The following is a 27,627-nucleotide window of genomic DNA, read 5'->3' on the forward strand; positions in this document are numbered from 1 at the left end:
GCAGGTGCCATAGTAGCTTTCTCCAGTGGTGGACTTCCTGGCAAAATGTCACCTCTGTGGCAGAACAATATATTGAGATATTAATTTGTTTTTATGTGTGGGTGTTTATTTCCCCCTTTCCACACATCCTCTATTCTGTTTCAATGCCAAGCAAGTGACCAGGGGTCAGTGTACTTTTTAATCCCAGGGATATAAGTCAGGAACAACAGCAAAAGTTACTTAAACTTACTGACTTTTCTTGTCCTTGATGAGAGCTTATACTCCTCAAAGTGATTATCCTAGGAGCCCTGGGGACAGGGGGAAAATGCAGGTGTCCCCGAGGAACAGGAGGGAGAGAGAAGGAGGCATATCCCCCCAAACGAGAGAAGAGAAACAAAATAGGTGGATCTTTCAATTAATGAGATCTGTGTCTGGCTGGGTGACAGAAATTCTGTAAGGTGGCAAGATTCAAAGGTGACAACCATATGGGACACCATAGAAGGCTAGGGTTGAGCCCTGGGGCTCTGAGTCCCAGCAAAGCTGCCTGTGCCCTGATTGTGGCTCAGAAGCAGGAGCCCCTGGAACCAGAGGAAGTGCGTGAGCTTGATACCAACGATTTCAGGACCACTGGTAGAGACCGACACCCAGGGGCCTCTCTGATATGCTGTTCAGATCCTGCAGGGGAGTCCCAGTAATTATGGCAGAATAAACTTCTTGTGGCCCAGTGTAAAGGTGGCTCAAACCCAGCTGGAAATTGACTTAAAAATCAAATTAAAAGGCTTTCTTTTTTTTAATACATGAGTTCATAGCAAGATTTTTACCTGCTATGTTTGTCTTCAAATTTTTATCAAAGTGTGGCTATTACATTTGCCTCAACAACCGATATCCTACCCACGTGTTTTTCAGTGTATAAAAAGGCCCAACTTCAAAGCTAATGATTTGTCCCTGAGAAGGTTTGTGGTATGGTGGAGGTTTTTTGTCTGCTCTGTGAAGGTTTTCCTGACCACATACCCTCCCCTGGGCTACTGCTGTATCTTGTGAGTGTGTCAGTAATTGCACTTGACCCTCTGCATTATAATTATTTGTGTACAGGACTGTCTCCCCTGCTAGACTGCGAGCTCATTAAATGTCAGGTTCGTGCCTTACTCTTCAGTGCATTCCCCCAGGACCCAGCACAGATGCGAGCATGTGGGAAACCATCAGTAAATCCATGTATTATGCTGTAGTGTGAGCTGTGGTTTTTCCTGTAGCATTTTTCTTCAAGAGTTTCAGAACAATATGTGGTCCAGCAGCTCAGGCTGCACATAATTTTATTAGATTTAAAAAAAAAAACCCACAAAACACAAACCCTGTGCATCCTTCATTTGACCTAATGAAAACAGGAGAGCCCGGAGTTCTTTAAACAGCAGAGGTTTCTAGATTTCCAATGTTGTCACTGCTTTTTCTTTCAACCTGGGTCAATTCAGCAAACTCAAGGAGAACGCCTAGTGTTTTCAGGGCACTTTGCTTGATGCTGTGTGAAAGCATGTCCCCACACGTGCTAAGCCGAGAGGTCCAGCCTACTGGGGAGTGTAAGCAAAACCATTATTGAAGAGAGTTAGTTGACTGGGAAGAAACAATAGGAAGTTAATACAGCTTGGAGGAGAGAAGTAGAAATACATGAGCTGGAAGAAGCAAATGAAGAATGCTCCCCCCCTCTGAATCACTGTATTATTTACCCAGGAATCGATATAAAATGTTTTGAGCTGCAACCCCCAGAGAGATTCAGGTGACCAAACTGGCCATGTCCATGACCTGCCTTGTCAGAATCAGCCAGTTCTTAATTCCGAATGAAAAATGATTAAGTCTGTTTGCAGAGATTTTTCTTTGTTACTGGATCAGAAGTTTGATACTGGATCAAAGCCACAATGATATGCAAGTTCTTAAGCATAATTTTATATTGAAATGAAAATAGAGTGTATTTGTGATTATTTAGTCAAAAAAGTGCAGTGCGAAATTTAAATGTTACCTGTATTTATTATTTTCTAGATAGTATAAGTGCCTTACAAGCAATTTGGGGGGCACTGATTAGTTCTTCCTTAAGAATAAGCAGACCTTTAGAGGTTAAAGCTCCTTTTATTTTTCCATTTATAAAAGCAATGCCTATAAAATGCAGAAAAGAAGAAAAAAATCTTCCATTGTTCAATCATTCAAAGAAATCCACTGCTAATAATTTGATGTATGTCTTTCCAGTATTTTCTATGCATGTTTTATATCATAGTTTGGGATCATATTGTTTCATATATGGCTTCTCCTACTTGTCCTTATAATAAAAAAGAGCATTTAAAAATACCTTTTAACTTTTAATCTCACAAAACGAACTGAGGGTTGCTGGGGGAAGGGGGGTAGGGAGAGGGTGGTGGGGTTATGGACATTGGGGAGGGTACCTGTACCCTTGGGGCTAATAATACATTCTATGTTTATAAAAAAATAAAAATAATAAATTAAAAAATACCTTTTAAAAATAAGATGCCTAACTCTAAAATGCCATGCATTTGAAAGCTTTTATCTCTCAGCCTCTGCAATTAGACCTTAACAAAATCTTTAACAGGAAGTAAAATTCATCAAAACTGGCCATAAATTTAGAGAACCCATTGGAGGGTCACAGCCAGCAAAGTCAGCAGATTCTGAAACCTCTCCAATTTCTGCGCTTTGCCAAGTGACTGAAGTGGAGAGGCAATTTGACTATTGCCTTCTGACTTTAATTAATGTTTAATACTCGGTGGCAAAAGCGCACTTCCTCTTGTAAGTTCTCATTAAGTTCCTTTTGAATCAGTTAACACCCTGTTTATAAAGATGTGGATATTTTCTCTAATTACTGTAATTCTGGCTACTGTTGTAAAAATCAGTGCTCCGTATCACACTGTCAGAGATCATTACAGATGCGTACATACTTCTCCCCTCCCTCCCCTGGAAACGATCCAACCATCTCTGGAAATCAAATGCATTAAAAGGTTTAATAAAGGGAAGGGAAATCCAGACAACTCACATCTCATTTCAAGCCATTCCAGAACAAAACAGGGATGTATTCATCAGGGCGATGAAATATGGTCTGTTTCAGCATTCAGGATATGGATGCAGAGTTGTGTTACTTATAATACATTTCATTATTGTAAAATTCAATTCATTCTGCAGAATGAGAATGAACTGAGGTGATTTATGTGCTCAGAAGCACATTTCACACTCCTGGTATTTCCTTTCCTGTGGAGAGATACCAGGGAGGGTCTAAACCCTGGCCTTTCTCCACCCTTTCAGTTGGCCCTCCCCTGGGGTGGAAAGACTGTGTCACTGGCAAGTTTGGGAGGACTGGGCATGTGTGCCTCTGCTTCTTCCTTTCTTCCCTGTGGGAGCCAGACATCACAAGAAGCAAGTATTCTAGTCCGTTCTTTCTGTGTGAAGAAGGACGGTGGTTTTCTAGCACTGTTTATGACTGACTAGGAAAGTCCATTTACTTCTGTGGTTCCAGTTAAGAGATCTGTCTAGGGGGCACCTGGGTGGCTCAGTGGGTTAAGCCTCTGACTTCTGCTCAGGTCATGATCTCAGGGTCCTGGGATCGAGTCCCATGTCGAGCTCTCTGCTCAGCAGGGAGCCTGCTTCCCCCTCTCTCTGCCTGCTGCTCTGCCTACTTGGGATCTCCATTTCTCAAATAAATAAATAAACTCTTAAAAAAAAAAAAAAAGATCTGTCTAGGCCACATCCCCTAACCCAGTCTCTAGAAGTAATGAGGCCCCATCTTGATTTCCCTTATACCTTCTCACTCTCCTAACAGATTCAAAACCCTTGGTAGGTGAAACGGAAGCTGTTTACCAGCTCCATTCAAAAAGTCACCACCCCCAAACACAAAGGCATGTAATTCAAAAACAAGGCAAAATACCGCTTTTTTTTTTAAATGTGTTTTTCAAGGAGTTTTTGTTTTTTGTTGTTTGTTTTTTTTTAACTAGCCACTCTCTGTTCTCAATTTTCCCTGTAAATTCCGCTATAGTCTCAGCCTTTTAGGGTTTACCTAATTATGGATCTATTTAATAAAAAGGAGGATTGGGGGAAGAGACCTAGCTGTCAACGGTCAGAATTTTCCTTGGCTTCCTGCCTGATATTTTCTTCTGTTGTATTAGAAATTATTTTCCGCATTTTGCTGAGACTGGGTGAAGCTGGGCAATTTGCCCACATTGACAGGCTGGTTTGCAGCAGAGCAGGGAATTGAACTGTCCAGCTCCCAGGCCAGAGCTGCTGCTTCAGGAAAGCTTTCACTACCTCTCTCTCCGCAATGGCTACCCTGACATTCTATCCTTTTGCTGTTGAGGCCATTAGGAGAATAGGAGGAGGGAATAAGGGAACAGAAAATGGCACTTACACAAAGAATTTGTAGGGAGTTGGAAAAGGCCATGGATTGCTTGGGGGCCATCTATAACCTAAGTCTCCTGCTATCAACCGAGACTTTTTTTTTTTAGTTTTGTTTTTTTCCTGCCCCCAAACAGGATTCCACATTGTTGTGTCCTTTTTTTTTTTTTTTTTTTAAGATTGTATTTATTTGAGGGGCACCTGGGTGGCTCAGTGGGTTAAGCCTCTGCCTTTGGCTCAGGTCATGATCTCAGAGTCCTGGGATCAAGCCCCACATCAGGCTCTCTGCCCAGCAGGGAGCCTGCTTCCCCATCTCTCTCTGCCTGCTGCTCTGCCTACTTGTGATCACTTTCTCTCTGTCAAATAAATAAATAAAAATCTTAAAAAAAAAAAAGATTGTATTTATTGAGAGTGTACAAGCAGGGGGAGGGGCAGAGGGAGAGGGGGAAGCAGGCTCCCCACATAGCAGAAAACCTGACTTGGGGCCCAATCCGAGGACGCCAGGATCATGACCAGAGCCCATGACAGAAGCTTACCTGGCTGAGCCACTCAGGCTCCCCTGTTGGCCTGTGTTCTTGTCTTTTATTTTAAGCTACTCAGTTTGTGGTAATTTAGTTCAAGAGCAATAAGAAACTAATCACTTACCTAAGAAACTTTCTTTTTTTTTTTTAGTATAGTTGACACATGTTACATTAGCTTCAGGTGTACAACATAGTGATTCCACAAGTTATATATTATGTAATTCACCACAGGTGTAGCTGCCATCCATCCTGATACATCGTTCTTACGTATCATTGACTATCTTCCCTGTGCGGTGCCTTTGATTCCTGTGACTTATTCTGTTCATTCCATAAATGGAAGCCTATGCCTCTGGCTCCTCTTCACCCATTTTGCCCAACACCCCACCCTCCCTCCCCTCTTCCATCGCTTTAAGATGTCTTATTTGATTGTTTTTGATTGTTTTGGTCTAATCAAAATTCTTTCTTATTGCAAGGCAATCTTGTTGACTTTTTTCTTCCAAATTCATTCAATTGCTTTGAAAATGTCAGTACAAAAGTCAAATTTTCTTGAGTTATTACTCAAGGAATTCTTCCCTCTGAGAAGTTTAAGATTCATTTATGTCACCACAGTAACTAAACTCATGTTATACAGAAACATCTAAGTGTATCCTATTTTTGTAAGTGAACTCTGCTTGCTGTTGATTCAAATGTTGTTAAGAGAATAGTGTTGTTTTCCCTCCTATTGCTGTAGGGAGCAGGGAGAAGGACTATCCTATTAAGCTGAGAAAAATTTCACCCAACTAGAAATTCATGTTGCAGAGGTTGAGTAATTGTTCCAGAGATCAAGGCAAGTTTCGTAGAGGGGTACCTAACCCGTGTTTGCCACTTACCTAAAAGGGACTTCATCAGTGTGTAAAGTAAATGAAAGTAATAATCTGGATGAGCCTTAAGGGTGGGTGGGAATCAGACAGACTTCTCATGCATCTAATAGACTTGAATCAAATCAGAGAAACCTATGAGTATGTGTGTGTATGTGTGTTTTGATATAGCCTTCCTTGTGTTGTTCCCTGTGTCTCAAATTGTAAGTCCCAGAATTCTAACTTGTAAGATAGACCTCTAACAGTATTTTTGAGGATAGAGAGTAAAAAGGCTGGGATATCAAAATTTTCTATAAACTGTAATCATCTGGTATGCCTGGGTGGCTCAGTTGGTAAGCAGTTGCCTTCGGCTCAAGTCACGATGCTGAGGTTCTGGGATCGAGCCCCATGCCAGGCACTTCCCCTTCTGCCCCTCCCCCTGATCATGCTCTCTCTCTCTCAAACCAATAGAAAAAAACTTTAAAAAAATAATGTAATCATTCATAAGTAATTATGAATTTCTGTCATGGCAGATGTGGAAATTTTGCGTTTATTTTTATTGGTATTTAATCATCTTTATCTCCCTGACAAATTTCGGGGCTTGTGTGTTTTCCAGAGTGAGGAAGTGCAGCTCTTTATCTCACAGAAGTGCCTTCCAAATCCACATATTCTCCCTTTCTTCCCCAGTTCCTTTCACGATTGTGTGCCTTTGCCCTCACCAGAGGAAGGGAAGAGAGAAAAACAGACCAGTGTTTGTTGCATCCGAGGAGTTTCTAACACAGAGAGAACTGTCTGATTTCACTCTCATTCCAGCAACCTGGAAGCTAGAAGCATTAGGGAGGCTTTGCACCATGATGCAAATTGAGCTCTCCTCTCATTTGCCAGGACACGGAAATGCGGACTCCGCAGCTGCTGCGAGATTTTTTCTCTCTCGAAAATTTTTATTTCAGGCCTCCAGCATTTTTCATTTATCTTGGAAAAACCAAATAGGTACATGCTGTACTTTTATTTCCTTAAGTTTCATTTAGAAGAGACAACATTTCTCTGTGGACAGAGACAGACAACATTTTCTGAGAAAGTAGTTTCCTATCTGCTTTGATTTGTTGATCGTTTTCAAGTGCTACCAATTACCAAGTGCACTTAGTCCCCGAGTCAAGTTCTCCTGCTGATAGAACACCAATGCCCCCTAGTGATAAATTTCCCAGAACCTTTCTTTAGAAAAATGAGAACCTCACCGCCCCTCTTAAACAGGCGTGGTATTCCCCAGCCCTGTCTGAAAAGGGCATATGCTTCTAGGGTCACCCTAGTCTGCTTTATTAGCCTCTCATTAGGGTAATTTCCTCTATTAGTCTTTACTAAAGCAGCTAGAAGTTATTTCATGCTTGGCTGGCTTTATTAGAAAAACAATTTTAAAGGTATCAGCGGAGCTTTATACCTGACAAAATGAGAACCAGAACTAACATTTGATTATGGTAATGTAATTCCTGTTACATTATATTTGTCTTTAATGGGAAAAGTCCCTTAGAATGCCTTTATATTGTCTTTCTGTTTCTTCAGTATTTATAGAATTTCTAATATAAAGAGACTTTAAAAGCTTAATGCTCCAGATTTACTTGCATCCTATCTGATGTCATCTCCATCAAGTAATTGCTTGGTTTCTCCTAAAAATAGAGAACACATCAGCTATCAGAGCAACCCACTGCACCTTTGACCAGTTCTGACAAAAAGATCATGCAAAATTTTTTCTGTTCTGCTTCCAAATATTAGGCCAATTTCTACCCTTTGGCTGCTGTAACAATTTTTGCTATAACAAATCTAATTCCTATTAATTATTCAAATATTTGGACAGAAAGATCATGCCCGTCTCCTGGCATTCCTCTCTTCCCCAGGAAGAGCACTATAAACTTTCAGAGAAGAGGCAAAATTCTGTAAATGTGAAACCAAGGGGATAAGGACTTAGGACCAAAAGCCAGAAGGATATAAAATTCCGATTTTCAAATGATGTCCTAATTATTAGTTTCTCTCTCTCTCTCTTTCACACAGACACACACACACACGGACTTTTCATGGTTACAACATATACACTTTAAAAATGGCTGTCTATGATCTTAGTAAAGGGACAGGAACCAAGTGCTGTTTCTGTAAAAGTATGATTTGAATGTTGCCACAAAAATTCAACCTCAGGGCTCCTTTATGAACTCCTGAAAATTGTTCGACCTTCCTGTTCAGCTCACATGGTCTTAAGCAAACAGTGTCAGAGGAGGATTGCTGACAAGGTTGAGAAAAGAGAGAACCTGGACGGAGGTTTTTTAATCAGCAAATGTCTCATGAGGCCAGTTGGATCTTCATGAAGTGCTTATCATTCCATGAGTTCTGCCATTTCTCTTCAGGCAGATGCAAAATCAAGACTCTTGCTGCTCTCTGTGTAATCCACTCCTCCCCTACTTTTATTTGCAATCTTAATTTTGCTGTCTATGTGGCCTGTCACCAAGGCCATTGCCGTGTTTTACTTAAAATAGTAAGGCAAAGAATGACCTTAAGCCAAGAACCAGCAGCCATATTTGTTAACTGGTCTTGTTCCCAGTTAAGTCTTAAGAGTTGCTCTTTGATATTGTAATTTTCTTAAGATAATGCAGGATGGTTTTACATCTATGTTCTCTGAGAAGCAGACACAATTGGAATAGGAGTGCAAAAGGTTCACTGGGGAGTAACATCTGTGAAAAGTGCGTGGGGCAGTATTGGGCAGGTGGAGGTAACAGTCCATGGTACAGACCAAAGGAGATCTCTACCAGCCACTGGGGAGCTCTAGTGCAACGTTTGTTCATTTAAGGAGTCCCCAGTTGGACAAAGTGGCTAGATGTTTGAAACACATCTTGTTTAGCTGTTGACTAGAGAAACTTCGAAAAGAACTTGGCATGGCCTTGACTAGCATTGCCTTGCTTGTCATTGGCTGGGGCTGCCCTGAAAAAAGGAAGACCGCTCGGAATGTGAGGTAAAACAGAAGGAGCTAACAGCTGGAGGCTGCCAGCCAGCTGCCTTCCTTGCAGCTGGTCAGCAAGTTCCTTTCTTGAAGGGAGAGATCTGGCTTAGTACATCTCTGGTTTTGCCACAGTGGTTTATTGTTACCGAATCCGTCTCCAGTCAGTCCATATTTGTAGCTGCTGTTTTACGTGTCCGTTGCTGTGTAACCAACCGTGCCATGTTAATCATTTGAAACTCCAAATTTAATGGTTAAGAGCAGTGTTACTTTGTACTCCAGTTGGTGGATCAGGAGTTAGAAAAGGGTCTGGCTGTCTGGTCCTGCCTTAGATTTCTTTTGCTGCGTCCAGTTTGATGTTGGCCAAGGCTGCATTTATCTGCAGGCTGTGTGGGTGTTCGCGACGGTTCACTAATTGATGGCAGCTGAAGCGGGCCGTCCCCCAGGAGCTCCGCTGGCGCTCTGGAATAGAGCACCTACGTGCCTTGGGCTTCTCGCAGCACGGTGACTGAATTTACAGCGGGAGCACCCCAAGATTAAATGATCTCGGAGACCAAAGTGGAGCTTCAAGGTTTCCTCTGACCTAGTTTTAGAAGTTTTGCAGCATCCCTTTCATCCCATGCCATTTGGTCACACAAACCGCCTCCACAGGGAGAATTGGACTCCACCTTTCAATGAGAGAAACAGCAAGTCATCTGCTGTGTGTGGCTTATCCTTAGTCCCTTCCTGCTGCACTACTGTTAATTTTTTTTTCACTCCATGATACCTCACACAAATATTTTCCATTTATCAATCACCGTTCCTTCAACGTGATGTCAGAGTCCTTATGGCTCTTCTTTAATGTTTTTTTACTTTATATCTGCCTCAATTTAAGGGGAGCTTCAGAGCAGAATATTCTAAACGTCGACTGATCAGCCCAGAGAAAAGCAGAACTCTCCCTGTCCGTAAATTCTGGAACTGTTAATAGAGCAGGGGGAGAACAGACTTTTATGAACGTGACACGGCAGTATTCGTGCACATTGACCTAATTTATTAAGTAAACATGATTTTAGTGTTCACTGTGTTCCAGGAACTATGCTAAGTGCTGGGGCTACAGAAATTTAGTCACGTCCTTGTGGAGCTCACAGTCTAGTGGTGAAGATTGTCATGCAAAACAAGTGATTACTGCTCTGTGTTAGGCACTGTAATAAGAAAATGAGGCTTTATGTGAATATGGAAGGGAAAGTTTCAAATGCTGCTAGGAGAGAAAACAAGGCATTATGCCTTAAGGAAATTCATCAGGCCAAGAAATGGAAGAAAGAACAATTGAAGCAAAAGGTAAAACGTATGAATAGGCACAAAGATAGTAAAAAAAAAAAAAAAAAAGACAAATGTAGGTAACCTACTTTTAGTAGAAATGTATGCTTAGTTCTTTAGCTACTTCTAGGGAAGAGCTTTGAGATGAGATTGGAAAGCCACAGTAGACTGAGCCTCGGCTCATCAGGATCTTGGGTGGCATGCTAAGGAGTTGGGATTTTGATCCCCTTGAAAAAGGAAATCAACAGACTTGTATTTTTAAGAAAGTATTTAGTGGAGGTATGACTGGGAGTCTGTCTTAATGTGAAATAGAAAGTAACAGGAAGACGGGTGCCTGGGTGTCTCAGGCAGTTAAGCGTCGGACTCTTGATTTCCGCTCAGGTCATGATCTCAGGGTCGTGGGATCCATCTTTTTGCTGGGTTCTGTGCACGGAGGCTGCTTGGGATTCTTTCTCTCCCTCTCCTTCTGCACCCCCCGCTCCTGCATGCTTACTCTCTTAAATAAATAAATAAATAAATAAATAAATAAAAAGATCTTTTAAAAGGAAAGCAGAAAAAATCAGGGACAAGTCTTCATTTTCTGGCTTACGTGACTTTATGGTTGTGGGGGCACAATTTTCAGAGAAGAAAATACCGTAAGAGGAGGTTTCCAGAGAGGAGGGTGGGTAATGATTAATATCGAAAATCTTGAGTAGGAGATGGCTAAAAAGCATCTAGAGGAAGCTGTTGAGTGTGGATTTAGAAATAAAGGTCTGGAGTTCAACAAACTCTGCTAGAAATACATATCTGTGAATAATTAAATACAGGTGGTGATTGAAGCCATGGGAGAAGTTCAGTAGAACGTAAAGTCTAGGGGCGCCTGGGTGGCTCAGTAGGTTAGGCCTCTGCCTTCACCCTGAGATCATGACCCTGGGATCGAGCCCCACATTGGGCTCTCTGCTCGGCAGGGAGCCTGCTTCCCCCTCTCTCTCTGCCTGCCTTTCTGCCTACTTCTGATCTCTGTCTGTCAAATAAATAAAATAAAAATCCTAAAAAAAAAAAAGTGAAGTCTAGAGCTCAAGAAAGGGGTTCATACAAGAAATAAAGGTTTCAACATACAAGAGACAGTTGAAACCCTGGGAGGATGTGAGATTTTACCTAGCACAGACGGTGAAAAGAAAGCACAGAATTAATGGTAGAATGGGATGTGTGCATGAGGAGAGTTGAGAAAAGACGGAATTCTGAGACTAGGAAATTAACCACAAAAGAAAGGAAGCCAAGGGAAGAGAAAAGTTCAAGAACAAAAATGTAACCAGGAGTATCAAATCCTGCTGAGGCATCACATAAACTGAAGATTGAAAAATGTTTAACAAATTTTTCAATTAGGAGGTCACTGATGACTTAATGAGAGTAGATGAAGTTAACCCATGAGTAGCTTTGCAGTGTGGGAAAGTGAAAGAGTGGGCTCAAGGCAGAAATAAAATCCAGGGAGAGTTTTAATTTGTGCTTTGTGCTTTGTTTTATTTTAAATGTTTAAGATGTGCTCAGAAACAGTGAAGATGGAGAGGTTCAAGAGTCGGAAAGAGGAAAAGTAATGGAGAGTAGCATTTCCAAGAAACACAAATTAGTTAACATCTGAGAGTGAACAGGATTCTCCCCCAAGTCTTGTTCCTTTACATTGATGCCCCTCTCCTCACCACCAGCCAATATTTAAGGAACAGAATATTTTAGGCCCAGGTGTTAGGGCTTCTGTTATATCTATGAAATGTCTTTAAGTTGCATTCAGTCTTTCATTCCAGACTGTTGAGAAGTTTCTGGATTCTGATTTTGTCTTTCAGTATATATGCTATCCTTCCACGGTTCACATCAGCTAGAGATTTGATAAAGCTGACTTCTAACTCATTGACATGAGACTGAGAAATGCACACACCTGGATTTCCCCATTACTATTACTACTGATTCATTAATAAAATCACATTGAGTTCACCCAATATTCAGTATACCTGTCACCCAGTCTACGTTTCTATCTTGTCCACATGGTTCTCTAAGTCACCTTTTGCCAGATTCCTGGATGCAATCTAAATGGACCACAAATAACCCATCTCCCTACTCTGCCAATCTTGTACTCCATTAAAAAAATGAAACATAAGATGAAGTGATTCACGTTGAACCCATCCTGGCTCAAAGATCAATGCTTCCTCTTCTAAGAGCAAGGAAAGTTGCCCTGCCTGTGACATCCATTCTGCAATCATGCCCAAAATAAATGTGAAATCCAATCGTCATCATCAGTAATGCTTTTAATACTGTATACTTCCCTTTTAGAAATTGGGAAATATGTTTGCCCATCTCCAACCTTCCTCTTTCTCTTCTCAATAGTTTCTTAAAACTCTCATTTGTGGGGTGCCTGGGTGGCTCAGTGGGTTAAAGCCTCTGCCTTCAGTTCAGGTCATGATAACAGGGTCCTGGGATTGAGCCCCACATTGGACTCACTGTTCGGCAGGGAGCCTGCTTCCCCGCCCCCCCCCCCACTCCGCCTGCTTCTCTGCCTACTTGTGGTCTCTGTCTGTCAAATAAATAAATAAATAAAATCTTTAAAAAAAAAAAAAAACTCTCTCATTTGCAAATTTTTGGTTTCCTGGATGTGATTTCTCTTATAAAGCATATATACACCAATTTAAAGCAACTCTGTTCTTTCTTTGATCACTGCTTAGATTTGGGATAAATGCTATTCTAACTTTATAAATCTAAAGATCTTTCTTCTACACAGGGAATATAGACGTCCAATAAATACTGGAGAATTCTGCTTTCTCCATATCTTCCATTAACATCATATTAGCATTTTTTCTTATTGCACCAAATATAACTGTAGCATTTTTGTTAGCCACAATTTACTTTGGATTTGAGAAGTGTGAACACACTATTGAAGAGGTCCACTGTCTTATGTTGATCTCAGCTCTATTCCCTTTAATCTTTTATATATCCAGTCTCAACAACAAAGAAAAATTTGGTCTCAACAAAAGCTCCCCATAACAACCCAACGAATTTCTTTCAAGTTGTTTCTCCTCCTCTTCTGAATAATTAGAACTTCATTTTTGAGAATTTTAACCATCCAGGCCAATTTCTTTTTTTAGGTTCTCGTGCATTAGACCCATTGCCAGGTCAGTCTCAGAATCTTTTGAATTCTGCTTTCATGAGTTCTGGAGTTCACGTCCAACTAAACTCAACCTTTCCATTCTTAGATATACTCCAACAAGAGAGAAAAAAACACAGGGAAGAGCAACACAAAGGCAACTCCAACACTTTTTCTCCTCCTCCTTCAGACTTGCAGAACATAACTAGGTACTTAACTTCCACTCCTCCTTCATCTATAATGTCTGAGAAAAGGAGTTTTATAGCCATCATCAGGAAAGAGAAACTAAAGAGGTATTTATGAGGAAAAGTGTTTTCAGTTTCTAATGCGGTTTAGATTTACTGCCTGGCAATTTAGAGTATGGCTTGTTGTATGGTTGTCAGGAGGCACTTGAGAGAACATGGGCCATAGGCTCAGTGGTCTGTGTATTGGCACCCCGCTGGCTGGTGTCTGGATCTTGTGGCTCTGCCCTTTCATCCATTTACTGAACATGCATGCATAGCATCAACCACATACCAGGATCTTAGTCTGGTGCGCTGCTTTTTCATGATCTCCCAGGTAGAACAATATTTTTTCCAGAACCAGGGTACTCATAGGAACATTTTTTAGGGATTACAGTGGCATGATTGTTGCTATTCTATCCTTCATACCTCTAAGCCTTTGAACATGTTGGGTGAATATAACCTGTTCTTAAACATATCTAGCTAAAAATATTTTTTTTCCTGATTCCCAGGAAATAGAGTTCTTCCCCTCCTTCATAGAAAATAAAGGAGCCTGTACCCAGGAAGGACTTGAACTCAGCCTAGGTTAGCTCATACAGCAATACTAACAGTTTTCAGTATCTGTTGTAGAGACAGTAAGAGAGTAATGATGTGAGATAAAGTGTCAGTTGATGGGGCTTGGACCAGCACCTTGACCACATACCCTAGTTATGATAGTTGTGACATTAAAGATGACATATAAATGTGAAGACACCCTTGGAATGATATTTTCCATACTGGATTCCCTGCCCTCTGGTGACCTTTGCCAGAGGTCAAAAGGCAGAAGCCACAGTCAAGAATGAAAAGGTACCCGTGATGAATGATTATTAACTATGTAGAATATAACTTACTCCCTGAACCTTTTCAGCTCAACATGCCTGGCTTAAATCAATGCTCTAAATATGTCTTCTAAAGTAATTTCACATTTCATTGAATAAATTTCCATTGACAAGGCATGCTCAGTCATAAGAACCCTAGTATAATGGCAGAGTATTTAGAGTGCTAAATGATACATATTATGCCTTGTGCCATGTTCAGAAAGTTTCAAAATGGAACAATTGTTTTCAAAGAAACAAAAACCAATCCAAAAGGATGAAAGTGAGAAAAGAAGGCTTAGATTACTTTGCAGAACCTCCAGTCAAGCATGGATATCCAGAGAGTGACAGTTTTTCATAAGAATCCGGAGATTATGGGCTCTGAGAGCCTTTCTGCTATCATGTGTATTAGAATAATTGTTCCACTAATTCAAATCTCTAAGCAGCTAATGCCTGTTCTTATCTTCGTTCAATTTAGACAGAACATAACAAAAATGCTGTATCTGTTCAGTTTCTGCTCCTCTAAATGAAACTGTTCAAATAACTCCAAACTCTGAGCTTTTTCATGATCTCCCAGGTAGAACAATATTTTGTTCTACCGCGAATGTGGTTGACCACACAGTTGGACAGTCCTTCCAAAGACAAGGTGAAGAAAGCCTCTTCCAGGCCAAGGGTCAAAATGAGAGGTGGTCTTAAGATAGTAGAGAAGTGGGGGGTATAATAACCTCTTCCTAATGGAATGCACTTAGGGACAACTTAACCTAAGATTGGGAGAAGGAATGTTTGCTCCACTTGATGCTCTGAATGTAGTAGAATCACCATGATTGTGTTAATTTCCATGCCAAATTCCATGATAGAGTAACGTGGTCAGCTGATAATATTGGAGCCTTACCTGAAGCAAGAGGTAGCCACCTTTACTAAAGCTACTGCCTTCCTCCAAGATCAAAGTAAGCCATTGATGAGCAAATGTCTGGCAATTCCCCATCCTAGATTACTTCTCATGTTCTTCTCTGAAGAGGATACTTTGGAACCAAAGTTCTCTTTCTTAGGAATGTGGAGTACTTTGCAAGAACACAGGATTCATTCAAGCATATCCTGAAAACCTGCTGGTATCAATCTGATTTCAGGACCCACTTCGTATACCTGAAAAGGTGGTATTCCTTATATCATCAGGGGTAGCCTAATTCTAGTCAATTGGTAACAACTATCTGGAGTACCATGTGGAAAATTATTGGAGACTCAACTGGGTTCAACAGGAGAGTCCCAAGAATTACCAGGGCTGTCTGTTACCATTGTGCAGCATGGCACATTTGGTATGTGTTGGTCATTTCTAATTCTGATGACTTCAAACTACTATTTTTTGCCTCATTTCTTTAAAAACACAATGGAAAAAGAAGCCTGGTTGGGTGTGAGGGATAGGTTTAGGTTTTCTGCACACTGAACAATGAAGGCATTGGTCCTATATTTATCTCATTCTCCGATAGTTTATTAGTGTAGAGGTCATAAAAATGGTACAGGCATTTCTGAGCCACAGATATCCAGCCTAGGAGTACTTGGAGAAGTGGATATATGGCCCTTGTGCTCTAGACAGAGTAGAAGATACACCTTCTGGAATTACAAAAAGCAAGAAAACATTTTAAAACTTCCAGCTCTCTCCTATCACCTGCTAGATAACAGGCATAAATGCATTTGAGGACTTAATGTTTCCTAGAGATGACTGCTTTTCTTTCTCTCCATCCTTTTTCATGCATAGAATAACAGTAGATAATCAACACATATTTATTGTAATAAAGGTAGAATCCATGCTGCCGGGGGATACCTAGTGCTGAACTGCCACAACTTAGGAAACATTTCACCATAAGAAAAAATTTTAAAGGTCACATTCCTACACTAGCACCAAAGGATTTCTATTTTGTTAATTCACAACACAACGTGAAAGAGCTCTGTCTCTCCTCCCTCCTCCACACAGGCCCACTAACCTGCTGCCCAGAACCTTGGAGCTAATTCTGTCGCACCCTTTGTCCTCGTCTGTATTAACACAGTTCAGGAACAAGGACTTTAGGTCATCTCTCTCGTGCTCCATACAGCTCCACACAACGCTAATTGATCCAGTCTCCCACCATCCTCCACCCCTAAGCTGCTGCCCTATGAAATGTAAAACTCCCACATGTGTTACCACTAAGGTCCCTCACCTTCTTAACCTTGTCTGAACAGTGCCTTCCTCTTACTATGAACTTGGCCTCTTAATTATACTGCTTCTCTAGAGCCCTCCTGGTAGCTTTGCTTTATCTCCCACACCCTTTGTGCTATTTTACTTGAAGATAGGGTAAGTGCTGTCCTTGCTCCTCACTGCCTTTTCTAGACTGTTGCCCTATTCCCCTCAGAAACCACTGGTTTCTCTGTCAAGGGCCTGTGCTCCCATCTAAGACAGATTACTACCAAGGTCACTCTCTTCAATGACAGGCTTGATGGTGCTACTTCCCTGCTCAAAACCCTTGGTATTTCCTTTTGAGTCTATGATAAAATGTTAACTTCCTCTGCCTGGAATCTAGCGCTCTCCTCTTTGGAGTTCGCACCTACTTCTTTTATTCTCAGATAGATAGGGCCCTTGATACGCCCAATCCAATAACCCAGAAGGTGAATCTAGTCCCTGGACATGCCTGTGTTAATCAGAACTCCTTGATTACAAATGACAAAAATGAGACTGAGCAAAGAAGGGAACCTACTGGCTTGTGTAACTATAAAGTCCTCTATGTACCAATATAGAAAGGTGGTCAAAACATGTTAAAAGATGGGGTGCCTGGGTGGCTCCGTGGGTTAAAGCCTCTGCCTTCGGCTCAGGTCATGATCTCAGGGTCCTGAGATCGAGCCCTGCATTGGGCTCTCTGCTCAGCGGGGAGCCTGCTTCCTCCTCTCTCTCTGCCTGCCTCTCTGCCTACTTGTGATCTCTCTCTGTCAAATAAATAAATAAAATCTTAAAAAAAAATGTTAAGAGAAATACAGGTTGTGGAACAGCATGTGTAGTGTGGTTCTACTTCATATATTTTTTAATCTACTTATGAGTGTGTATGTTTATATCCCTGGAGAGAAAGAAAACATGTAAAAGAATAAATACACGTCATATATTAACAATGATTAATTTCTAGTGAGTAAAACGTTGATGACACATTTTTCAATTTATACCCTTATGAATTAGAGTGTTTTATAATTTTTTAAAGGTTCAGATTTATGCTTGATTAATGGTACCACCATGCTAATGCATAGCCATCACATACTATCAATATGCAGCCACTAGCCATGAATAGGTATTAAATTTAAATAAATTAAGATGAGATAAAATTTTTAAGTTCTGTTCTTCAGTTGCAGTCACCATATCTCAAGGGTTTGATAGCCACATATCCCTAAGTGGCTAACATATTGGGAGTACAGATATAGAACATTTCCATCAATGCAAAACATTTCTCCATGATGGGAAGCATCTGGTAAGCTAGATGAACCTAGATGCTCACCTGATTGCTTTCACTAGGATAAGTGGCTTCACTGAGATGCAGCCAGAGTGAAACAGGTGCAGCCCGGAGCACCTGTGTGCGATCTGACAGCCACCAGGAGTTTGAGGGAAGATTCAAGTCTGTGTTCGTTTATGCAAGATCTTGTAATGTCTTTGGGAGAGGCACTCTGTTAGAGGCAATTTATTCATTAATTTTAACGGAGACAAGGAAAATCCCTACCCAGTAATTTTTAAAGGAAATGAAAACCTATAAATCTTTTGCCATGTTGAGATTTACCTGTTTTAATTAGAAAGAAAAACAAACTGGTTGATTTAAGAGTGTTTTTCCTTTTCTTCTCATTTGCCTAATTCCCAAGTAACTTAGCATTGCATATGGAGAAAGAAGAATCATGTTCCTTTCTGGTAGGGAAATTAAAATGGTATCTTAAGTATTTTGGTTTAAAATTATTTGAAAGCAAACATAGGAAGCTCTACTTTCCTTAGTTGTTTTTTTTTCCTAGTTGGAATCTTCAATATTTGTTTTACATAATATGCAGAAAATTCAGTGTTAGTGTCTTGTTTCTATTCTGATTTAACATCATAAAATCATTTTCCAGTGCCTTTTTTCCAAAGTAGATCCAGAATTTAAATAACAAACAGGAATTCACAATAATTTTTTTATTTAAAAAAAATTGTGTGATTTTATTTAAGATGTTACAGATTACAGTATGATTTCAATATTTAAGTAGCAACTTATTATATCTCTGTCATCCTTTTAAAACCATAAAAACAAAAAGTCCATGAAAATCTTTTTTTTAGAGCAAAGTAATTACAACTTTATTTGACCACAGATCTCTTGCCCTTCCTCCGTCTTTCCGAAGTACTTATTAACATCTTCCATACCAGAGATCACTGTTCCGAGCACATTGATTTATATCTAAAACTTAGTTTTAACCAATATACTAATAAACCATCCCAAACAGATTCAGGTGATATGTTCCTTGAACAAATGACAGGGTTGCTATGAGTAAAACCAACTGTAGAATTTTATCCATTCAGTCAAGTGACATCTTTTAAATACCTATTATGTCCCTGTGCTAAGCTGGGGCTACCTTTCCCTTAGGGCCTCACTGCTTGGTGGCGGGAGACACAGGGAAACAGAGGATGACCATGCAGTGTCCTAAGTGTTGGGATCGTATGAGATCTGCACAGGAGCAATCTCATCCCACTGCAGAGGTAGTCAAGGAGGACTTCCAGAACAATTTCAGGAGTTTTGGTGTGTACTGTCCATCCACTTCTGGGTTCTTTATAAAGCCCTCTGCACCTAACACCCTGCATCAAAGTAGTCCTAATGATGAAAAACATATTCCATGCCTCCATCCCTGAATATAAAGTACAGAATCAGAATCTACCATGAAGACCCATAGAACCCAATCCTATTATAGAAAGATCCATAATGTCTGGGCAAATTTCTTTTGTTGGGCTTAAATCCTACCCTATTTTCCTGAGATTAAATGGATTCTGTTGTTGAAGCCCCTAAGTAAGTTACCATTACTTGAAACATCATACATTAGGATTTTGATGTTATTATGGTATGGATAGACCAAAGGAAGTAAGAAAAAAAGTCCTCTTTTTTCTTAAGAGGAGGTCCAAGACTCAAGATGATTAGTTAGGACAAATTAGAAAGCTATTCTCTAGGCCGAATGTCAACCCAGTCTCCCCAAGGCCAAGTCCGTGCTCACTGAGAAAGCAAAGGCTGCCATGATGGTGATTCAGATCCTGGGGGCGTGCATACACCTGTGACACCAGGTTTTGCTCCTACAGTGGCTATGCCTGCTGATCAAATCCATATCTCTTTTACCAAAAACTTCTGTTGATTATTAATGAGAGAAGCTTTAAAGATGGCAAGAAAATTACTTTTCCTTTTGAAATTATAGTATGAATGTAGTTTCTTCAATTGGCTCTTTAAAAATTAAGAAGTCCTCATCCTCACAGATTAATAAGATTTTCTTCCCCTACTTCCACTCACACTCCCTTAGACATACTTATTCGGTTAATAAGTCTGCTTCATATGCTCGACTGTCCAAAATGACCTAAGCCTTCATTCCTTTGAGAAGGGCTCACTCTATTGATGCTTGAACAATCATATTTCCAAAGATTTTCTTCAGTGTTTTTGATTGGAGTAGATGACACACCGAAAACTCATAATTTCTTCTCATTTCTGCACCATTCTCCCCTTCTCCCACAAGAGGAAAGTAATGCCTTCCGTATTTAAAGACTGGCATTCTAATAGCCACTTCTTATTTCTTGTAGCTTACCCAATGGTGCTCATTCCTATAACAAAGTCAGGAACTGAGACAGTTGAATCCAAAAATATTTGTGACCTTGGAGCAGAAGCTCCATTCCTTTCACAACAGGGTAGGTTGTTTTGGCCATGACTCTTTGGAGTCCTGTAACTCCAAACTCTGTAACTTTCCCATAACAGAAAACCCATTGCTCTATGGGAGGCTGAAAACAAAATTTTTAATAAGGATTTAAGTGAATCCTATGAAACTCAGGAGGCATAGACTGGCCACAGCATAAACTAAAATAAGAAACTAAAAAACCATCAAAAGCAAAATTATCCATTCTCTCCAGGCCTTATGGACTCTTGACTTTGCACTTCATTCTTCTCTATGTAGAACTCTCCATTAACTCTCACAGGTCTCCCACATGCAGACAGCCACACAAGGCAGCACTGTAGCTCCAGGACTTCTATGTCCTGAGTTCAAGTGGTCAACAAAGACACACAGAGTCTGTGACTGTCACTTCTAATTCTTAAGAGAGAAGTTCATAGGCCTACCTTGAGCCAAGTATCTACTCTTAGTCGAGTTCTCTCTAGCCAGGGAATGATGTCAACTGTTAGGGGCAGTGAGATATTTTCTGTCTTTCAAAAAGCTTGAGTAGAAGTGAAATATACATTTATCCATGTTAAGCCTCAAAGGAATAACCAAAGTGTCTGTTTTTTCTGGTTTGAGATAAAATCACAAATTGATTTGGTTACTCTGTTCATTTCATACCAGTCAGAATCTCTGCACTTATATTTAATTCAAGAGCAATTACTTAATTAAAATTAGAAATCAAATTAATTACTCCAGAGTAAATATATGCAATCTATTAAATAAACAACATATTTCAATTTTAGGGCCCATAGGAGGAAAATACTTAGAGGACCCTGGTGTGGAGAAGCTCAGGAACTTCTGCCTTAGCAGAAGAAAGGCAGCTCCAGGTTCTGGGGTTTATGAAGGAGATTCAGTGAAAGCATAAAAGCTTCAATTCTGCTCATCTGCTAGAACATCCCCCATGGGGCTGACCTGTTCATAGTGGTTACTAGAGAGCTTCCCCCCTTATTTTATTTTTCTGTGTTATTTAACAAATTGCCACACACATAGCCACTTAAAAACACACAAACTTATCTTGTGCTTTCTGTGGGTTAGAGTCTGTGTGTGAGTTAGTGGGGGGTCTTCTGCTCAAGGTGTCAAGGTGTCAAGGTGTCAGCTGGGACTGTAATCTCATCTGAGGCCTAGGGTCTTCTTTCAAGCTTACTAGTTGCTGGCAGAATTCAGTTCCTGTAGGGCTGAGACCCTCAGTCCCTAGAGTCAGCCCATCGTTCCTGGCTACATGGACCTCTCCACAATATGGTAGTTTGCCAACAAGGTGTTTCTACTGCTTCAAATCTCATAATTTCATTTAAAGGTCTCAAGTGGTTAGTAGGTCAGGCCTGCCCAGGATAATCTCTCTCTTTTATTAACCTAACGTTAATCAGGGACCTTAATCACATCATTATAGTTCCTACACCTTTGCTATATAATATACCATAATCAAGGAATAGCATTCCGTTATATTCATAGGTCTTACCCACACAAAGAGGATCATACCAAGCATGAACACTAGGGTGCAGAAGTCTCATCAGAATTCTGCCTGCTGCAGGGCGCCTGGGTGGCTCAGTGGGTTAAGCCGCTGCCTTTGGCTCAGGTCATGATCTCAGGGTCCTGGGATCGAGTCTCGCATCGGGCTCTCTGCTCAGCAGGGAGTCTGCTTCCCTTCCCCTCTCTCTGCCTGCCTCTCTGTCTACTTGTGATCTCTCTCTCTGTCAAATAAATAAATAAAATCTTTAAAAAAAAAAAGAAAAAAAAAGAATTCTGCCTGCTGCAATAAAATGAAGAGAAAGAAGAGTGAGGATTGATCTTGGTTCAGCCTCTCCCAGGCTTAAAGTCACCATCCTTTGGCATAAAGCAGAATTAGGCTATGGGCATCAGTATGTTCAAACTGAAGGAAATCTCAGTAATATAAACATTTGTACCTCTTAAGCCTAGTTTTGACTGTTTATCTCTTATATTGGCCTGATTTATTTTTGCTGACTTAATCATTTATTATATATTTGCATAGTATGTATAATATTATAAGGTCCTTTATATATTGGATAATCCTTTGCCATCTGCAAAGAGTTTCTCCAGGTCTTCTCATTTGATCCCATTTCTCATGTTGTCTCATTCCCATTAGGGTATTTCCTCTCATGCAGGTCAGAGGATTAGAGAAGCTAGAGCCATGCATCTAGGATTACAAAGTCAGTGACAGAACAAACACCAAAAGTTAGGTCTTCATCTCCAAATTATGGTCCCCGCTCCTTTTTGATCCTCTTTTGTATCATGAGAATATGATGGCTTCCAGTGCCACCTCCCTTTGGTTCTCAACTAAGAAGAGGTTGAACACAGTTTCTCTCTACTTTCTCCAATCTTCTGTGTCATCTTTGAGAAGTAAGCAGACCAGGATTTTGTTTGCCTACCCTTCTCCTACAGGACTGTAGGCCCCCTGCATATTGATATGCTGGGTAACAGTTTAAATTTTGTTGAGTTTCTGATTGGCCAATTGATTTTATGTAATTGATTTTAGGTTTTCCAGATAACAGGTTCTGTTGTTTATTCTGTTTTGGGAAGGCTGAGGATGGCCAAGAACTCCCCTTTATAAAGCAAGTACCTTGTAAGCCATGAGTTAAAACAGTATTTTTTACATATATTACTTTTCACATTTATGTGTTTTATATCATTACTATATCCATTTTACATATGAAGGAACTGAGATTCAGAGAGATTTTATATATTACCTGAAGCCATACAGGTAGCAAATGGTGCATTTAATACTACATCTGGGTCTTTAAGCTCCAAAGGCCATAAACTTCTATAATACCATATAACCAGCTCGGACATCACTGCTGACACAATCCTTCCCTGTCTCATCCTATGTCTGTCATAGTTAATATTCTGTTCTTGATTTCATCATAACATCCATCCATCCTCCCTTCCATCCTTCCACACATTTATCCTTCCATCCGTCCACCCATCCATCTGTCCGCCAATTATAACAACTAACCAGTGTTAAACACCTATCATTTGGCCACTTGCTCATATCCTGGTAAAATGAAGAACTCTTTCCTTCCTACATTCCTACCACTAGCTAATAGGTTTAACACATAGTTGGTATTCAGTAATTGTCTGCTGACTTACAATGCTTCTGCTGAGAAGCTTGAGACTAGCACTCAAATCAACTTAGTTTACTTTAACAAAGGAGGTAGTAGGATTGTAGAGTTTTAGACCATAGAGACCATTTATACACTGCTTCCATCTACCTCTTACCTTCTCTTAAGTAGGTAATAAATAAAATGCAGATCAAAGTCATCCAGAACTTTCTCCTCGAAGCCTTCTCTTGACTCCTCAGGTCATCACTCTCACTTTCTTACACATTTAACATCATTGAGTTTTGGCCTCTCCTCCCCGCCCCCACCCCCGCCACCCCAACCCAGAGGCCTGAGGCAGCCTGGGGAAGTGCAGGGCCAATAAAGGGCAAGGTTGGTGAGCTTCTCAGGCCAGAGTTCTGAGCCTTCCCATCCACCAGCCCCCGAAATCATTCAAAGCCTTGCTGTAGAACTTTACATTTATCACTAATGAATGTTCTCAAATGACAAAATCATTTTGAATTTTTATTCTGCTTTCTCTGATATTAGCTGTGCTTGCCAATTTTGTGTTGTTATATTCATCCATGTCATTGAATTTTTAAAAATCCCTAATGGCAGAAGATCAAAGAGAAAATTCTGTGGCCCAATTTAGCTTAACTTAGACTTAATAATTATCCTTTCCTTGGTGTAATTGTGTATCTACCGAGAATATTATACACTTGACATTTCTCCATATTATTCACCAATAAATAACAAATTTGATGCTAGAGGATAGAAATGGGGGGACAAAAAAGACAAGAATGTTATATTTATATCTGTTCTTTTTAAAGAGTGGCCAGGCAGGAAGGCCTAAGCAGCCTGGACTGAGAGGAAGACCTGTATATTTTCTCCTAACTGAGGAGTAATGCCTGATGAGGTTTACCGGCTTGTTCTCTAGTCAAATGATAGGCTTCTTCTCTCCATTACCAAAACATGGGTAGGACAAAGCCCAAGGTGTACGACAAGAGAAAATTGCTTAATTTACCTGAAATAGCTATCACTGAAGATTTGGGAGGAGTAGAAAGACACAATCATATGTGTCTTAGGATCATAACTCTTTTTTTTTAAAGATTTTATTTTTATTTATTTGACAGAGAGATCACAAGCAGGCAGAGAGGCAGGCAGAGAGAGAGGAGGAAGCAGGCTCCCCGCTGAGCAGAGAGCCCGATTCGGGGCTCGATCCCAGGACTCTGAGATCATGACCTGAGCCGAAGGCAGCGGCTTAACCCACTGAGCCACCCAGGCGCCCAGGATCATAACTCTTTAGCAGCAAAGTAGGTGATGGCACGAAGGGGCTGAGATCCCAAAGGCAACAAGAGCAGGTGGGACAAGATTTCAGAAGTGTACTTGGCGGAGTATGGGGTCCTGAATAAGAACATGGCAGCTGACAGAACAAAAATACGATAAATAGGAGGAGCAGTGTAGTAAGAAAGACCTGACAACTAACCAGGGATGGCATGAGGAGGAGTGAAAAGGGTGAAGGTAGAATGGTCTGGAATAACGTTGAGAATTCTAATGCGGGTGATTGAGAAGGTATTGATTAATTTACCAGGATAGAGAAACTCAAGAAAAGTGGCAGGTGAAGGGGAGGAGAAATGCCAAATTCCATTTCAGACTTAACGACCATCTGTGGACCACAAGGTTGGTGGTCAGGGGAGAGTGCAGGGGGGCCAAGAGTGGTGATAGGAAGGGTCGATAGAATCAACATAAGAGTGGAATCCATAGAAGGGTGCCTGGGTGGCTCAGTGGGTTAAAGCCTCTGCCTTAGGCTCGGTTCGTGATCCCAGGGTCCTGGGATCGAGCCCCACATAGGGCTCTCTGCTCGGCGGGGGGCCTGCTTTCCCTTCTCTCTCTGCCTGCCTCTCTGCCTACTTGTGATCTCTGTCTGTCAAATAAATAAATAAATAAAGAGTAGAATCCATAGAAAGAGATTTGATCTCCCAAGAAGAGAGCATGGAAAGGAGGGGCAAGGATAGATCCTAGGAGGGTACTACTGTTTACAAACCAAGCACAGTAAAAAGGAAGTAAAAGCAGTCCAGGAAAGAATGGTCAGAGGCAGGAGAAAGTAGTGGTTTTAAATACTAAGAAAGGAGAGAGGTGGTGGGGGGGGAGGGCTCAGGTAACCCCCATCTTACCCCAATGCCATGTAAAAAAGCATTGAAAAGAACAAGCATGTTGTATGAAAGTGTTGAGTCACTATATTGTACACATGAGACTAATATACAGTATGTTAACTAATTGGAGTTTAAATAAAAACTTTTTTAAAAAAGGAAAGAACAAGCCTATAGCACTCAAAGAACAAGAGAAAGGATTAAACACTTACCATGTGCTAAGCATTTTACAGACATTATCTCATTATGCTAACTGCAGGTTTAAAGTATAAAAGAATGGTTACATGGCACCAGAGGTTCAAATCCTGACTCCACCATTCACTAGGTCTGTGAGCTTTAATTAATTTTGTTCTCTTTTTTTAAATTTTCTCATCTTTTAATGAGTGACCCAGTATCTCACAGTGAGGCATGAGTATCATATAAGATAATGCATATATAGCTTGTTACATGGCTAATCAATGAGTCCTTACTATCCTTTATTTGGGATTGCCTCTATAATATCTGTCTCCCCCACAGAAAGCCCCACATGTCCAAAGATCATGTCTGTTTGGTTAACAGTCTTATTATTGGTTATTCAATTTTGTTAGCAGGTGAATGCCCCCAATGCCTGCACATAGTAGGCACTCAATAAATATTAGTTGAATGACTGAACAACCTCATTTCATCCACATATTCTTGCCTATGGGTATACCTTTGTTCTCGTTAAAGAAGGGGGGGCGAGTTTGCCTACATACACTGGTCTATTGTAAGTTTTCCAGATTTCACAAGAGAATGTTATTCTTAACCACAGCTTAATTGCCTATTAATTAAAAAACACAGGCCTGAGGAGGGAAATGGAGAATTATTCATCAAAAGGCATAGTTTCAGTTTCAATTAAGTAAGATGAATAAGCTGAAAAAAAAAATCTGATGTACATTACACCTGTGACCAGTAATACCATATAGCATGCTTATGTATTTGTCAAGGGGGTTGCTCTCATCTTGTGTTCTTACCACAGTAAAATAAATTTTTCAAAAATTCTCTCAGAAAATATGAACTATAAAGGCCAAATAAGGATCAAATATACTGACAAAGGAGAATTAACTAATGGCTTAATAATTTTATTTTTACTCCTTCATATCTTAAGAGATAGTATTGTTTGCAAATAGCAAACTGAGAATAGTTACATGGCTCATATTTGTAGAAAAACTCATATTTGTAGAAATACAATATTTATCAAGAACCATATTTTGTAGATGGAAAAACTATCTGATTATTCAGTCCTGGCTAATGTGATGATTTTATATTCTCTTACATACTTTGGTGCATGTAGTATTTGTTGCTTATTCAGGAAAAAATTTATATTCTACTCAAGTTTTAATAAAAAAATAGCTAACAGTTGTTGAGTACCTGATAAGTGGTTTCGATATCCTAAATCATATAGTTCTCATACCATTCCAAAGAGAACTCATTTCTCATGTAAGGAGTGAGTTACCCATTTCACAGGTGAGGAAACTAAGGAATAGATAGGTTATGTAATTGATTCAAAGTCATACAGTGGTAATCAGTGGATTTGGGATTTGAACCTGTGTGTATTAGTCACTTCCTTCATGTGTATCATTTCCGGGAGTCCTCACTAAGACATTACCTCTGCATCACAACCACACTGAATCTTACTCTCTAAGCTTTGATACAGTTCTCCTTCTGCTGAGTTTCTTTTATCCCTGCTGTCTTTGGAACTGATCATATACCCCTGGGGCTTAGTTCAAACCAGTCTCCTAAACAGATCCCATGCTGTCCTCTCCATCCCCTTGTATTCCCTTCTCTTCCATCCATCAGCCCTTTATCTATTCTTCTGTCAACTCCCTCCCTACCAGTTCACCAGAGACAGGCAGCCATGTATGACCCCCAGCTGGGGATCAGCTGACACCCTCCTACAGATCTACCAACCATCGCCTGGTTCTTGTGTTGATGAGCACTCCCCAGCCGGATCACAAATTCTGCACCTTCACAGCACTTAGTTTGGGACTGAACATAGAGGCAGTTACCACAAACAGTTGTTGGTTGACTGATAAATTTGCAGTGGGCTTGATAGCTGCTGGCAAAACCAGAATGAGAAAACCCTTTAGGGAGGAAAACATTCATTGCCTCAGGTAGAGTGACCTAGCACCCCAGTTAGTTTGGGATGATCTCAGTTTGAGCACTGAAAGGTCCCATGTCCCAGGAACCCCTTAGTCTTGAGCAAACAGAGATGGTTCGTCACCTAGACTGGGCTTCCCCAGCTTCACATATGCCCCTTACACTCCAGACCCGATACCAGTCCTCTCATTCCAACCTCACATGTCTGCTC

The 27,627-nt window shown here is 40.5% G+C and overlaps 1 protein-coding gene across 5 annotated transcripts in view; it reads left to right on the plus strand.

Moving 5' to 3' along the window:
- Positions 1-27,627, plus strand: part of PLPPR1 (phospholipid phosphatase related 1) — a 306,862-nt gene that overhangs the window by 232,262 nt on the left and 46,973 nt on the right. Inside the window, exon 1 of one of the 5 annotated variants that reach the window (XM_047701118.1) lies at positions 3,382-3,456. The exons of the other annotated variants lie outside the window; for them this stretch is intronic. The gene's annotated coding sequence lies outside the window, so the exon portion shown is untranslated. Of the gene's footprint in view, positions 1-3,381; positions 3,457-27,627 lie in introns of those variants that run through there. 5 annotated transcript variants of the gene reach the window in all.

Source organism: Lutra lutra, chromosome 13 (assembly GCF_902655055.1).
Source record: "Lutra lutra chromosome 13, mLutLut1.2, whole genome shotgun sequence".
In the NCBI taxonomy this organism is placed as follows: Eukaryota; Metazoa; Chordata; class Mammalia; order Carnivora; family Mustelidae; genus Lutra; species Lutra lutra.